The sequence below is a fragment of the Carassius gibelio genome, chromosome B3 (assembly GCF_023724105.1).
Source record: "Carassius gibelio isolate Cgi1373 ecotype wild population from Czech Republic chromosome B3, carGib1.2-hapl.c, whole genome shotgun sequence".
NCBI classification, from domain to species: Eukaryota; Metazoa; Chordata; class Actinopteri; order Cypriniformes; family Cyprinidae; genus Carassius; species Carassius gibelio.
In genome coordinates, this window is record NC_068398.1 from 3,662,599 (window position 1) to 3,679,213 (window position 16,615).

Sequence of the window (16,615 nt, forward strand, 5' to 3'; positions counted from 1 at the left end):
TGCATATGCTTATAGAGTATACATATATTAGTCTAATCATTTACTTTCAGTGTGTGTGTCTGTCTGTTAGCCTGTTCTCCATTTTGGATGTGTTTAAATGTCATCCATGCATCCAGGTTGGCTCAGACCACCTCAGAGGCCTTAATGTGCTTGAACCCCGGTAAATGCTGCTTGCAGCTTTAATTATTATTATTATTATTATTCTTCTGCCCTAGAACTGAACGTGCAGCCCAAACCGTAAGGCCTAGAGACTTGAAACTTGGTCAGATGATAGAGCTCAATTTGGGGAGAACCTATCAAAGTCTCAGCCCAATTGGCCAATAGGGGGCGCTACAGTGATCGAAAATGCGTTTTTGCTAATAGCTCCTAAACCGCTTGTGATAGAGCCAAAAATTTTACATTTCTGGAATCCGTGGGTCATGCGAAATTAAAAACGGTCACTCTGAATTTGGGTCTAGGAGGCCTCGTTTTTTCGCAAACTTGACGTATGTCCAAAACCTACTTTTGCGAACTAGTCCTAGGTTTTTCACCCAATCTGAACCAAACCACTGCAGAAATGTTCTCTGTCCAGTGAATATCAATAATTATCAAAAAAAAGTAGAAATTTCGACTCACTGTCGTAATGGGATGCCAAAATGTTCGAAAGTCGAGGACCAATTTTACGCAACAGGCTATAACTCATGAATGAAATGAGATATCTTAACCAAACTCGGTATACATATCTATGACCTCAATCTGTGGTCAAATAAAAAAAATTGCACACCTCTGCCACTTGGGGGCGCTATAAAAAGAAAAAACACATAAATGGCTATAACTAGGCAACCGTTGACTCGATCGACTTGAAAATTGGTATGCAGTGTCTTGGTCTGAAGGGGCACAAGTACCTATGAGGACATTTGCATATCTCAAAAAACATGGCTGCCATTGGCTAAACAATTTTAAGCACCTATTTGAAAGGGTTAACGGATGTTGATCGGAACGAAACTCACTGGGTACGTTCGACTCATGAACCCTAAGGTCTGTAAGAATTTTGAAAGAAATTGGCCACTAGTTGGCGCTAACGAGTTTTATGGCTCTGTAATCACGTGGTGTTTCACATATCAACACAATATGCATATCATTTGATAGATCTCCTCATAATGCACAACTTTGCCTCAAGAACCATTGCTGTCAATCAAATCGTTCAATTGTTATTCACAAATATGTTAAAAACCTACTTTTGCGAACTAGTCCTAGGTTTTTTGTCCAATCGGAACCAAACCACTGCAGAAATATTCTGTGGACTCTCTAGATCAATAATTATTAAAAAAATGTTGAATTTTGTCCTTTGGTTAGCTGTTACAGGGTAATTTAGAAAAAGGGGTGTGGCCAAACATACCCCAAAGCCTATAAAACCTAAAGGAAAACTCAAAACTTTATGAAACTAAGTGAAATCATGTAACCAGTGACTCTTAACAAGCATGCGAAGTTTCATGGAGATCGGACCATAGGTGGCGCTATAACAGTAGAAAAGGTCTCAAAACACAAGATTTATATGGTAAATGGCCTCAAATTGTTTGAAAATGTTCATATATTCACTCAAAAACACTAAATCTTCATATCATATGATACATCTCCTCATTCTGAACAACTTTGCCTCTGGGACCAATGTTGTCAATAAAGCTGTTAATTAAATATTCAAGATTATTTTAAAAAGTTACTTTGGCATACTTGTGATACGGTTTAAGCTGAAAATCAATAAAACCACTGAAGTACAATTCTCTAGACTCTGAAGGTCAATAATTATCAAAAACATGTTGAACAATTGCATTTGGGCAACTATAAACCAGTCATTTTATAATATGTTCTTTTCATAGTGCACACAAAGGCCTATTAATACAAACAGAAAGCCCACAAATTATCAAAACTGTGTAAAATAATGCATAATTTCATTCTAAACAAGCATGCAAAATTTAAGAGAGATTGGGCAAAAAAAAATAACACTATAACAGTTATGTTTAAAAACACAGTGTTGTTGGAGTAAATGCAATTTATAACCACTAGATGGCAGCGGAAGACCACTAATGGGCTCATTCAGTAAAGTTGAACAGTACTGTTGAAAGGATTCATGAATTCATGCCAAAACATTAAAAAATGAACTGTTATACCATTTTAAATCTCATTGAGTCAATGTTTTCCATTTTGATCATACAGATATATCAGTTTTTAAAATTTTGCCACATTATGATTACAGTTTAACCTGAAAATGACATCTAAACTCTTAAAAAGAAAAGACTTGCAATAAGTTTATTATCACCTATCACTTATTTCAAATACCTATATCTGCAACAAAATGTTTGTGCATGTATATGTGTGTCTTTGTTTGTGTGTGTGTGTGTGTGTGTGTGTGTGTGTGTGTGTGAGAGCATATGCTTATAGAGTATACATATATTAGTCTAATCATTTACTTTCAGTGTGTGTGTCTGTCTGTTAGCCTGTTCTCCATTTTGGATGTGTTTAACTGTCATCCATGCATCCAGGTTGGCTCAGACCACCTCAGAGGCCTTAATGTGCTTGAACCCCGGTAAATGCTGCTTGCAGCTTTAATTAGGGGTTCAAGCACGCAGTGCTGAAACCCTCTTGTAATTGTTAGGATTTTTATTATTATTATTATTCTTCTGCCCTAGAACTGAACGTGCAGCCCAAACCGTAAGGCCTAGAGAGCTGAAATTTGGACAGATCGTAGAGCTCATTTTGGGGAGAACTTATCAAAGTCTCAGCCCAATCGGCCTAACGGGGGCGCTACAGCGCAAAAAACAAAAATTTTGGACATTTTTGGCCGCAGATCGTAAACCGTTAGCCGTAGACTCAAAAACAAGGCATCGTTGCAATCCTTGGGTTAGTCCGAACAAAAGTGCACAGCTGCATTTTTTGCTCTACGACGCACCGTTTTCTCGCAAAATCGAGCTATGTCCGAAACCTACTTTTGCGAACTAGTCCTAGGATTTTCAACCAATCGGAACCAAACCACTTCAGAAATATTCCCTGAACACTCAATATCAATAATTATCAAAAAAAAGTTGAAATTTCGATTCTTACGCGAAACAGTACGCCAAGAAGCGTCTATGCTAACGTTAGCCAAATGCTATTTTGACTATAACTCTTGAACGGAATGAGATATCTTCACCAAACTTGGTACACATATGTATGAGCTCAATCTTTGGTCAAACAAAAAAAATTGCGCATCTCTGCCACTTGGGGGCGCAATAAGATTTAAAAAACACATAAATGGCTATAACTAGGCAACCGTTGGCTCAATCAACTTGAAAATTGGTATGCAATGTCTTGGTCTGAAGGGGCACAAGTACCTATGAGGACATTTGCATATCTCAAAAAACATGGCCGCCATTGGCCAAACAATTTTAAGCACCTATTTGAAAGGGTTAACGGATGTTGATCGGAACGAAACTCGCTGGGTACGTTCGACTCATGAACCTTAAGGGCTGTAAGAATTTTGAAAGAAATCGGCCACTAGTTGGCGCTAACGAGTTTTATGGCTCTGTAACCACGTGGTGTTTCACATATCAACACAATATGCATATCATTTGATAGATCTCCTCATAATGCACAACTTTGCCTCAAGAACCATTGCTGTCAATCAAATCGTTCAATTGTTATTCACAAATATGTTAAAAACCTACTTTTGCGAACTAGTCCTAGGTTTTTTGTCCGATCGGAACCAAACCACTGCAGTAATATTCTGTGGACTCTCTAGATCAATAATTATCAAAAAAATGTTGAATTTTGTACTTTGGTTAGCTTTAAATGGGTAATTTAGAAAAGGGGGATGGCCAAACATACCCCAAAGCCTATAAAACCTAAACGAAAACTCAAAACTTTATGAACCTTGGTGAAAACATGTAACACGTGACTCTTAACAAGCATGCAAAGTTTCATGGAGATCGGATCATAGGTGGCGCTTTAACAGTTGAAAAAGCCTCAATAACACACATTTTCAATAGAAAATGATCACAATTTGTAGAACATGTTCATACATTCACACAAACACTAGATCTTCATATCATATGATATATCTCCTCTTTGTGAACAACTTTGCCTCAAGGAGCGAAGATTTCAATCAAATCGTTCAATTGTTATTCACAAATATATTAAAAACTTACTTTTGCGAACTAGTCCTAGGTTTTTTACCTGATCGAAACCAAACCACTGCAGTAATTTTCTCTGGACACTCTAGATCAATAATTATCAAAAAAATATTGAATTTTGTCTTTTGGTTAGCTATAACTGGCTAAATTAGAAAAGGGGCGTGACCAAAATACCCAAGAGCATATAAAACCTAAACGAAAACTCAAAACTTTATGAAACTTGTTGAAAACATGTAACAGGTGACTCTTAACAAGCATGCAAAGTTTCATGGAGATCGGACCATAGGTGGCGCTATAACAGTAAAAAAGGTCTCAAAACATAAGATTTATATGGTAAATGGCTTCAAATTGTCTGAAAATGCTCATATATTCACATAAACACTAGATCTTCATATCATATGATAGATCTCCTCATTCTGAACAACTTCTGGGACCAATGTTGTCAATAAAGCTGTTAATGAAATATTCAAGGTTATTTAAAAAAGTTACTTTGGCAAAGTAGTCCAAGGCTTTAAGCTGAAAATCAATAAAACCACTGAAGTACAATTCTCTAGACTCTGAAGGTCAATAATTATCAAAAACATGTTGAACAATTGCATTTGGACAACTATAAACCAGTGATGTATAGTATGTTCTTGTCACAGTGTACACAAAGGCCTATCAATACAAACAGAAAGCCCACAAATGATCAAAACTGTGTAAAATAATGCCTAATTTCATTCTAAACAAGCATGCAACATTTAAGAGGGATTAGGCAAAAAAACACTAAGAGTTATAAAGGATTAACACATTGATGTATGAGATATTGCCATTTATAACCACTTGATGGCAGCGGAAACCACTAATGGGCTCATTCAGCTAACTTAAACAGTACAGTTGAAAGGATGTATGAATTAATGCCTAAACAATAAAACAACACTGTTACAACATTTCAAATCTCACCGAGTTAAAGTTTTCCATTTTGTTCATACAGACATATCAGTTTTTAAAATTTTACCACATTATGATTACAGTGAAACCTGAAAATGACATCTAAAATCTTAAAAACGAGTTTAATCATTTAATTTCAGTGTGTGTGTCTGTCTGTTAGCCTATTCTCCATTTTGGATGTCTTTAACGGTCATCCATACGTCCAGGTTGGCTCTGACCACCTAAGATGCCTTAAATGCTTGAACCCCGTAAATGCTGCTTGCAGCTTTAATTATTATTATTATTATTATTCTTCCGCCTTAAAACTGAACGTGCAGCCCAAACCGTAAGGCCTAGAGAGCTGAAACTTGGTCAGATGGTAGTAGTCTTGCTCGCTACTCAGATACAAAGAACCGGCCCAATCGGCCTAACGGGGGCGCTACAGCGCAAAAAACAAAAATTTTGGACAATTTTGGCCGTAAAGTGTAAACCGTTAGCCATAGACTCAAAAACATGGCATTGTTGCAATCCTTGGGTTAGCCCGAACAAAAGTGCACGGCGCCTTTTTGGGGTCTACGACGCACCGTTTTCTCGCAAAATCGAGCTAAATCCGAAACCTACTTTTGCGAACTAGTCCTAGGATTTTCAACCAATCAGAACCAAACCACTTCATAAATATTCCCTGGACACTCAATATCAATAATTATCAAAAAAAAGTTGAAATTTCAATTCTTACGCGAAACAGTACACCAAAAAGCGTCTATGCTAACGTTAGCCAAATGCTATTTTAACTATAACTCTTGAACGGAATGAGATATCTTCACCAAACTCAGTATACATATGTATAAGCTCAATCTTTGGTCAAATCAAAAATATTGCGCATCTCTGCCACTTGGGGGCGCTATAAGATAGAAAAAACACATAAATGGCTATAACTAGGCAACTGTTGCCTCGATCGACTTGAAAATTGGTATGCAATGTCTCGGTCTGAAGGGGCACAAGTACATATGAGGACATTTGCATATCTAAAAAAAACATGGCCGCCATTGGCCAAACAATTTTAAGCACCTATTTGAAAGGGTTAACGGATGTTGATCGGAACGAAACTCGCTGGGTACGTTCGACTCATGAACCTTAAGGTCTGTAAGAATTTTGAAAGAAATCGGCCACTAGTTGGCGCTAACGAGTTTTATGGCTCTGTAATAACGTGGTGTTTCACGTATCAACACAATATGCATATCATTTGATAGATCTCCTCATGATGCACAACTTTGCCTCAAGAACCATTGCTGTCAATCAAATCATTCAATTGTTATTCACAAATATGTTAAAAACCTACTTTTGCGAACTAGTCCTAGGTCTTTTGTCCGATCGGAACCAAACCACTGCAGTAATATTCTGTGGACTCTCTAGATCAATAATTATTAAAAAAATGTTGAATTTTGTCCTTTGGTCAGCTGTAAAGGGGTAATTTAGAAAAAGGGGTGTGGCCAAACATACCCCAAAGCCTATAAAACCTTAACGAAAACTCAAAACTTTATGAAACTCGGTGAAATCATCTATCTTGTGACTCTTAACAAGCATGCAAAGTTTCATGGAGATCAGACCATAGGTGGCGCTATAACAGTAGAAAAGGTCTCAAAACACAAGATTTATATGGTAAATGGCCTCAAATTGTTTGTAAATGCTCATATATTCACTCAAAAACACTAAATCTTTATATCATTTGATAAATATCCTCATTCTGAACAACTTTGCCTCTGGGACCAACGTTGTCAATAAAGCTGTTAATTAAACATTCAAGATTATTTTAAAAAGGTACTTTGGCAAACTAGTGATCGGGTATAAGATGAAAATCAATAAAACCACTGAAGTACAATTCTCTAGACTCTGAAGGTCAATAATTATCAAAAACATGTTGAACAATTGCATTTAGACAACTATAAACCAGTAATTTTATATTATGTTATTTGCATAGTGTACACAAAGGCCTATTAATACAAACAGAAATCCCACAAATGATCAAAACTGTGTAAAATAATGCATGATTTCATTCTAAACAAGCATGCAAAATTTAAGAGAGATTGGGCAAAAATAAAAAAAATAACAACACTATAACAGTTATGTTTAGAAACACAGTGTTGTTTCAGTAAAATGCAATTTATAACCAATAGATGGCAGCGGAAGACCACTAATGGGCTCATTCAGTTAAAATGAACAGTACTGTAGAAAGGATTCATGAATTCATGCCAAAACATTAATAAATTAACTGTTATAACATGTTACATCTTATTGAATCAATGTTTTCCATTTTGTTCATACAGACACATCATTTTTTACAATTTTGCCACATTGTGATTACAGTGAAACCTGAATGACATCTAAACTCTTAAAAACTATTTTAATCATTTAATTTCAGTGTGTGTGTGTCTGTCTTTTGGATGTATTTAAATGTCATCCATACATCCTGGTTGGCCGAGACCACCCCAGAGGCACAAAGACCTATTAATACAAACAGAAATCCCACAAATTATCAAAACTGTGTAAAGTAATGCATAATTTCATTCTAAACAAGCATGCAACATTTAAGAGAGATAGGGCAAAAAAACCCAACAACAACACTTTAACAGTTATGTTTTAAAACACAGTGTTGTTTGAGTAAATGCAATTTATAACCACTAGATGGCAGCGGAAGACCACTAATGGGCTCTTTCAGCTAGTACTGTTTTTATGAATTCATGCCAAAACATTAATAAATTAACTGTTATAACATTTTGTATCTCATTGAATTGATGTTTTCCATTTTGTTCATACAGATGTATCAGTTTTAACAATTTTGCCACATTATGATTACAGTTTAATCTGAAAATGACATCTAAACTCTAAAAAAAGAGAAGACTTGCAATAAGCTTATTGTCACCTATCACTTTTTATCAAATACCTATATCTGCCACAAAATGTTTGTGCATGTATATGTGTATCTTTGTGTGTCTTTGTGTGTGTGTGTGTGTGTGTGTGTGTGTGCATATGCTTATAGAGTATACATATATTAGTCTAATCATTTACTTTCAGTGTGCGTGTCTGTCTGTTAGCCTGTTCTCCATTTTGGATGTGTTTAACTGTCATCCATACATCCAGGTTGGCTCTGACCACCTCAGAGGCCTTAATGTGCTTGAACCCCGGTAAAATGCTGCTTGCAGCTTTAATTATTATTATTATTATTATTCTTCCGCCTTAAAACTGAACGTGCAGCCCAAACCGTAAGGCCTAGAGAGCTGAAACTTGGTCAGATCGTAGTAGTCTTGCTCGCTACTCAGATACAAAGAACCGGCCCAATCGGCCTAACGGGGGCGCTACAGCGCAAAAAACAAAAATTTTGGACATTTTGGCCGTAAATCGTATACCGTTAGCCATAAACTCAAAAACATGGCATTGTTGCAATCCTTGGGTTAGCCCGAACAAAAGTGCACGGCGCCTTTTTGGGGTCTACGGCGCACCGTTTTCTCGCAAAATCGAGCTATATCCGAAACGTACTTTTGCGAACTAGTCCTAGGATTTTCAACCAATCAGAACCAAACCACTTCATAAATATTCCCTGGACACTCAATATCAATAATTATCAAAAAAAAGTTGAAATTTCAATTCTTACGCGAAACAGTACACCAAAAAGCGTCTATGCTAACGTTAGCCAAATGCTATTTTGACTATAACTCTTGAACGGAATGAGATATCTTCACCAAACTTGTTACACATATGTATGAGCTCAATCTTTGGTCAAATAAAAAAAATTGCGCATCTCTGCCACTTGGGGGCGCTATAAGATAGGAAAAACACATAAATTGCTATAACTAGGCAACCGTTGCCTCGATCGACTTGAAAATTGGTATGCAGTGTCTTGGTCTGAGGGGGCACAAGGACCTATGAGTACATTTGCATATCTCAAAAAAACATGGCCGCCATTGGCCAAACAATTTTAAGCACCTATTTGAAAGGGTTAACGGATGTTGATCGGAACGAAACTCACTGGGTACGTTCGACTCATGAACCTTAAGGTCTGTAAGAATTTTGAAAGAAATCGGCCACTAGTTGGCGCTAACGAGTTTTATGGCTCTGTAATCACGTGGTGTTTCACATATCAACACAATATGCATATCATTTGATAGATCTCCTCATAATGCACAACTTTGCCTCAAGAACCATTGCTGTCAATCAAATCGTTCAATTGTTATTCACAAATATGTTAAAAACCTACTTTTGCGAACTAGTCCTAGGTTTTTTGTCCGATCGGAACCAAACCACTGCAGTAATATTCTGTGGACTCTCTAGATCAATAATTATTAAAAAATGTTGAATTTTGTCCTTTGGTTAGCTGTAAAGGGATAATTTAGGAAACGGGGTGTGGCCAAACATACCCCAAAGCCTATAAAACCTAAACGAAAACTCAAAACTTTATGAAACTCTGCGAAATCATTTAACAGGTGACTCTTAACAAGCATGCAAAGTTTCATGGAGATCAGACCTTAGGTGGCGCTATAACAGTAGAAAAGGTCTCAAAACACAAGATTTATATGGTAAATGGCCTCAAATTGTTTGTAAATGCTCATATATTCACTCAAAAACACTAAATCTTCATATCATTTGATAAATCTCCTCATTCTGAACAACTTTGCCTCTGGGACCAACGTTGTCAATAAAGCTGTTAATTAAATATTCAAGATTATTTTAAAAAGTTACTTTGGCATACTAGTGATAGGGTTTCAGATGAAAATCAATAAAACCACTGAAGTACAATTCTCTAGACTCTGAAGGTCAATAATTATCAAAAACATGTTGAACAATTGCATTTGGACAACTATAAACCAGTGATTTTATAATATGTTATTTGCATAGTGTACACAAGGGCCTATTAATACAAACAGAAAGCCCACAAATTGTCAAAACTGTGTAAAACAATGCATAATTTCATTCTAAACAAGCATGCAAAATTTAAGAGAGATTGGGCATAAAAAAAATAACACTATAACAGTTATGTTTAAAAACACAGTGTTCTTGGAGTAAATGCAATTTATAACCACTAGATGGCAGCGGAAGACCACTAATGGGCTCATTCAGTAAAGTTGAACAGTACTGTTGAAAGGATTCATGAATTCATGCCAAAACATTAAAAAATGAACTGTTATAACATTTTAAATCTCATTGAGTCAATGTTTTCCATTTTGTTCATACAGATATATCAGTTTTTAAAATTTTGCCACATTATGATTACAGTTTAACCTCAAAATGACATCTAAACTCTTAAAAAGAGAAGACTTGCAATAAGTTTATTATCACCTATCACTTATTTCAAATATCTATATCTGCAACAAAATGTTTGTGCATGTATATGTGTGTCTTTGTGTGTGTGTGTGTGTGTGTGTGTGTGTGTGTGCATATGCTTATAGAGTATTAATATATTAGTCTAATTATTTACTTTCAGTGTGTGTGTCTGTCTGTTAGCCTGTTCTCCATTTTGGATGTGTTTAACTGTCATCCATGCATCCAGGTTGGCTCTGACCACCTCAGAGGCCTTAATGTGCTTGAACCCCGGTAAAATGCTGCTTGCAGCTTTAATTATTAGGGGTTCAAGCACGCAGTGCTGAAACCCTCTTGTAATTGTTAGGATTTTTATTAGGGGTTCAAGCACGCAGTGCTGAAACCCTATTGTATTTGTTAGGATTTTTATTATTATTATTATTATTAGGGGTTCAAGCACGCAGTGCTGAAACCCTATTGTATTTGTTAGGATTTTTATTAGGGGTTCAAGCACGCAGTGCTGAAACCCTATTGTAATTGTTAGGATTTTTATTAGGGGTTCAAGCACGCAGTGCTGAAACCCTATTGTAATTGTAAGGATTTTTTTTATTATTATTATTTTTCTCCGCTAAAACTGATTGTGCAGACCAAACCGTAAGGCCTAGAGAGCTGAAACTTGGCCAGAATGTAGAGCTCCCCGAGGGGACATTCTGACAAAGTCTCACCCCAATCGGCCAAATGGGGGCGCTACAGCGCAAAAAACAAAAAAATTTGACATTTTGGGCCGTAAATCGTAAAACGTTAGCCGTAGACTCAAAAACATGGCATCGTTGCAATCCTTGGGTTAGCCCGAACAAAAGTGTATGGCGCATTTTTGGGGTCTACGACGCACCGTTTTCTCGCAAAATCGAGCTATATCCGAAACCTACTTTTGCGAACTAGTCCTAGGATTTTCAACCAATCAGAACCAAACCACTTCAGAAATATTCCCTGGACACTCAATATCAATAATTATCAAAAAAAAGTTGAAATTTCAATACTTACGCGAAACAGTACACCAAAAAGCGTCTATGCTAACGTTAGCCAAATGCTATTTTGACTATAACTCTTGAACGGAATGAGATATCTTTACCAAAATTGGTACACATATGTATGAGCTCAATCTTTGGTGAAATCAAAAAAATTGCGCAGCTCTGCCACTTGGGGGCGCAATGAGATTTAAAAAACACATAAATGGCTATAACTAGGCAACCGTTCGCTCGATCGACTTGAAAATTGGTATGCAGTGTCTTGGTCTGAAGGGGCACAAGTACCTATGAGGACATTTGCATATCTCAAAAAACATGGCCGCCATTGGCCAAAGAATTTTAAGCACCTATTTGAAAGGGTTAACGGATGTTGATCGGAACGAAACTTGCTGGGTACGTTCGACTCATGAACCTTAAGGTCTGTAAGAATTTTGAAAGAAATCGGCCACTAGTTGGCGCTAACGAGTTTTATGGCTCTGTAATCACGTGGTGTTTCACATATCAACACAATATGCATATCATTTGATAGATCTCCTCATAATGCACAACTTTGCCTCAAGAACCATTGCTGTCAATGAAATCGTTCAATTGTTATTCACAAATATGTTAAAAACCTACTTTTGCGAACTAGTCCTAGGTTTTTTGCCCGATCGGAACCAAACCACTGCAGTAATATTCTGTGGACTCTCTAGATCAATAATTATCAAAAAAATGTTGAATTTTGTACTTTGGTTAACGTTAAAGGGGTAATTTAGAAAAAGGGGTGTGGCCAAACATACCCCAAAGCCTATAAAACCTAAACGAAAACTCAAAACTTTATGAAACTCAGTGAAGTCGTGTAACAAGTGACTCTTAACAAGCATACAAAGTTTTATGGAGATCAGACCATAGATGGCACTATAACAGTAGAAAAGGTCTCAAAACACAAGATTTATATGGTAAATGGCCACAAATTGTTTGAAAATGCTCATATATTCACTCAAAAACACTAGATCTTCAAATCATATGATAGATCTCCTCATTCTTCACAACTTTGTCTCTGGGACCAATGTTGTCAATAAAGCTGTTAATTAAATATTCAATATTACTTGAAAAAGTTACTTTGGCAAACTAGTGATAAGGTATAAGCTGAAAATCAATAAAACCACTGAAGTACAATTCTCTAGACTCTGAAGGTCAATAATTATCAAAAACATGTTGAACAATTGCATTTGGACAACTATAAACTAGTAATTTTATAATATGTTATTTGCATAGTGTACACAAAGGCCTATTAATACAAACAGAAAGCCCACAAATTATAAAAAATTTGTAAAATAATGCATAATTTCATTCTAAACAAGCATGCCATATTTAAGAAACATTGGGCAAAAACACACTAAGAGTTATAAAGGATTAACACATTGATGTATGAGAAATTGCCATTTATAACCACTAGATGGCAGCGGAAAACCACTAATGGGCTCATTCAGCTAACTTAAACAGTACAGTTGAAAAGATGTATGAATTAATGCCTAAACAATAAAAAAAACACTCTTACAACATTTCAAATCTCATTGAGTTAAAGTTTTCCATTTTGTTCATTCAGACATATCAGTTTTTAAAATTTTGCCACATTATGATTACAGTGAAACCTGAAAATGACATCTAAAATCTTAAAAACGAGTTTAATCATTTTATTTCAGTGTGTGTGTCTGTCTGTTAGCCTATTCTCCATTTTGGATGTGTTTAACGGTCATCCATACGTCCAGGTTGGCTCTGACCACCTAAGATGCCTTAAATGCTTGAACCCCGTAAATGCTGCTTGCAGCTTTAATTATTATTATTATTATTCTTCTGCCCTAGAACTGAACGTGCAGCCCAAACCGTAAGGCCTAGAGACTTGAAACTTGGTCAGATGATAGAGCTCAATTTGGGGAGAACCTATCAAAGTCTCAGCCCAATTGGCCAATAGGGGGCGCTACAGTGATCAAAAATGCGTTTTTGCTAATAGCTCCTAAACCGCTAGTGATAGAGCCAAAAATTTTACATTTCTGGAATCCGTGGGTCATGCGAAATTAAAAACGGTCACTCTGAATTTGGGTCTAGGAGGCCTCGTTTTTTCGCAAACTTGACGTATGTCCAAAACCTACTTTTGCGAACTAGTCCTAGGTTTTTCACCCAATCTGAACCAAACCACTGCAGAAATGTTCTCTGTCCAGTGAATATCAATAATTATCAAAAAAAAGTAGAAATTTCGACTCACTGTCGTAATGGGATGCCAAAATGTTCGAAAGTCGAGGACCAATTTTACGCAACAGGCTATAACTCATGAATGAAATGAGATATCTTAACCAAACTCGATATACATATCTATGAGCTCAATCTTTGGTCAAATAAAAAAAAATGCGCACCTCTGCCACTTGGGGGCGCTATAAAAAGAAAAAACACATAAATGGCTATAACTAAGCAACCGTTGTCTCGATCGACTTGAAAAATGGTATGCAGTGTCTAGGTCTGAAGGGGCACAAGTACCTATGAGGACATTTGCATATCTCAAAAAACATGGCCGCCATTGGCCAAACAATTTTAAGCACCTATTTGAAAGGGTTAACGGATGTTGATCGGAACGAAACTCACTGGGTACGTTCGACTCATGAACCTTAAGGTCTGTAAGAATTTTGAAAGAAATCGGCCACTAGTTGGCGCTAACGAGTTTTATGGCTCTGTAATCACGTGGTGTTTCACATATCAACACAATATGCATATCATTTGATAGATCTCCTCATAATGCACAACTTTGCCTCAAGAACCATTGCTGTCAATCAAATCGTTCAATTGTTATTCACAAATATGTTAAAAACCTACTTTTGCGAACTAGTCCTAGGTTTTTTGTCCGATCGGAACCAAACCACTGCAGTAATATTCTGTGGACTCTCTAGATCAATAATTATTAAAAAAATGTTGAATTTTGTCCTTTGGTTAGCTGTAACAGGGTAATTTAGAAAAAGGGGTGTGGCCAAACATACCCCAAAGCCTATAAAACCTGAAGGAAAACTCAAAACTTTATGAAACTCAGTGAGAACATGTAACAGGTGACTCTTAACAAGCATGCAAAGTTTCATGGAGATCGAACCATAGGTGGCGCTATAACAGTACAACAGGTCTCAAAACACAATATTTAGATGGTAAATGGCCTCAAATTGTTTTAAAATGCTCATATATTCACTCAAAAAACACTAAATCTTCATATCATATTATAGATCACCTCATTCTGAACAACTTTGCCTCTGGGACCTATGTTGTCAATAAAGCTGTTAATTAAATATTCAAGATTATTTAAAAAAGTTACTTTGGCATACTTGTGATAGGGTTTAAGATGAAAATCAATAAAACCACTGAAGTACAATTCTCTAGACTCTGAAGGTCAATAATTATCAAAAACATGTTGAACAATTGCATTTGGACAACCATAAACCAATAATTTTATAATATGTTATTTGCATAGTGTACACAAAGGCCTATTAATACAAACAGAAAGCCCACAAATTATCAAAACTGTGTAAAATAATGCATGATTTCATTCTAAACAAGCATGCAAAATTTAAGAGAGATTGGGCAAAAAAAAATTACAACACTATAACAGCTATGTTTTAAAACACAGTGTTGTTTGAGTAAATGCAATTTATAACCACTAGATGGCAGCGGAAGACCACTAATGGGCTCATTCAGCTAGTTAAACAGTACTGTTTTCATGAATTCATGCCAAAACATTAATAAATTAACTGTTATAACATTTTAAATCTCATTGAGTCAATGTTTTCCATTTTGTTCTTACAGATATATCAGTTTTTACTATTTTGCCACATTGTGATTACAGTTTAACCTGAAAATGACATCTAAACTCTTAAAAAGAGAAGACTTGCAATAAGTTTATTGTCACCTATCACTTATTTCAAATACCTATATCTGCAACAAAATGTTTGTGCATGTATATGTGTGTCTTTCTGTGTGTGTGTGTGTGTGTGTGCATATGCTTATAGAGTATACATATATTAGTCTAATCATTTACTTTCAGTGTGTGTGTCTGTCTGTTAACCTGTTCTCCATTTTGGATGCGTTTAAATGTCATCCATGCATCCAGGTTGGCTCAGACCACCTCAGAGGCCTTAATGTGCTTGAACCCCGGTAAATGCTGCTTGCAGCTTTAATTATTATTATTATTAGGGGTTCAAGCACGAAGTGCTGAAACCCTATTGTTTTTGTTAGGATTTTTATTATTATTATTATTATTATTATTATTATTATTATTATTATTATTATTCTTCCCTAAAACTGATCGTGCAGCCCAAACCGTAAGGGCTAGAGAGCTGAAACTTGGCCAGATTGTAGTAGTCTGGCTCGCTACTCAGGCGCAAAGACCCGGCCCAATCGGCCTAACGGGGGCGCTACAGCACAAAAAACTAAATTTTCAGACATTTTTGGCCATAGCTCCTAAACCACTTGACGTAGACTCAAAAACTTTATATATTTTGCATCCTTGGGTTAAAAGGAACAAAATTGCTCTGCGCCTTTTTTTACTCTACGACGCACCGTTTTCCCGTAAAATCGACCTATAGCCCAAACCTACTTTTGCAAACTAGTCCTAGGTTTTTCACCCAATCGGATCAAGACCAGTGCAGAAATGTTCTATGGACAGTCATTATCAATAATTATCAAAAACAATTAGAAATTTCCACTCACTGCTGCAAGGGGGCGCTAATACCTTCACAAGTCGAGGACCAATTTCATTCAAAAGGCCAGAACTCGTGAACGAAATGAGATATCTTAACCAAACTTTGTACACATTTTGATAAGCTAAAACTTTGGTCAAATTAAAAAGAATTGCACAGCTCTGCCACTTGGTGGCGCTATAAGAGGTAAAAACATAGAAATGGCTATAACTACACAACCGTTAGCCTGATCGACTTGAAAATTTGTATGCCATGTCATTGTCCCATGTGACACAAGGGTCTATGAGGATATAGGCGAATCTGAAAAAACATGGCCGCCATTGGCCAATGAAATGTAAGCACCTTTTTGACAAGGTTAACAGAGGTCAATCGGAACGAAACTCGGTAGGCACGTTCGACTTAGGGCCCTAAAGGTCTGTAAGAATTTTGAAAGAAATCGGCCACTAGTTGGCGCTAATGAGATTTTTTGGCTCAGTAATCACGTGGCGTGACATAGATTCACACAATATGTATATCATTTGATAGATCT

The 16,615-nt window shown here is 36.4% G+C and overlaps 3 long non-coding RNA genes across 3 annotated transcripts in view; 1 reads left to right on the forward strand and 2 right to left on the reverse strand.

Moving 5' to 3' along the window:
- Positions 1–12,080, reverse strand: part of LOC127952257 (uncharacterized) — a 42,170-nt gene extending 30,090 nt beyond the window's left edge. The window contains exon 1 of the long non-coding RNA XR_008152885.1: positions 11,989–12,080. This is a non-coding gene — a long non-coding RNA (uncharacterized LOC127952257). The remainder of the gene's footprint in view (positions 1–11,988) is intronic.
- The window catches only part of LOC127952258 (uncharacterized), a 130,748-nt gene that overhangs the window by 48,909 nt on the left and 65,224 nt on the right, over positions 1–16,615 (forward strand). The window lies entirely within an intron of this gene.
- LOC127952260 (uncharacterized) lies at positions 611–9,263 on the reverse strand. Its single transcript, XR_008152888.1, has 3 exons — positions 9,036–9,263; positions 3,348–3,409; positions 611–884 (listed from the first exon to the last, which is right to left on the reverse strand). It is a non-coding gene; the product is annotated as an uncharacterized LOC127952260 (long non-coding RNA).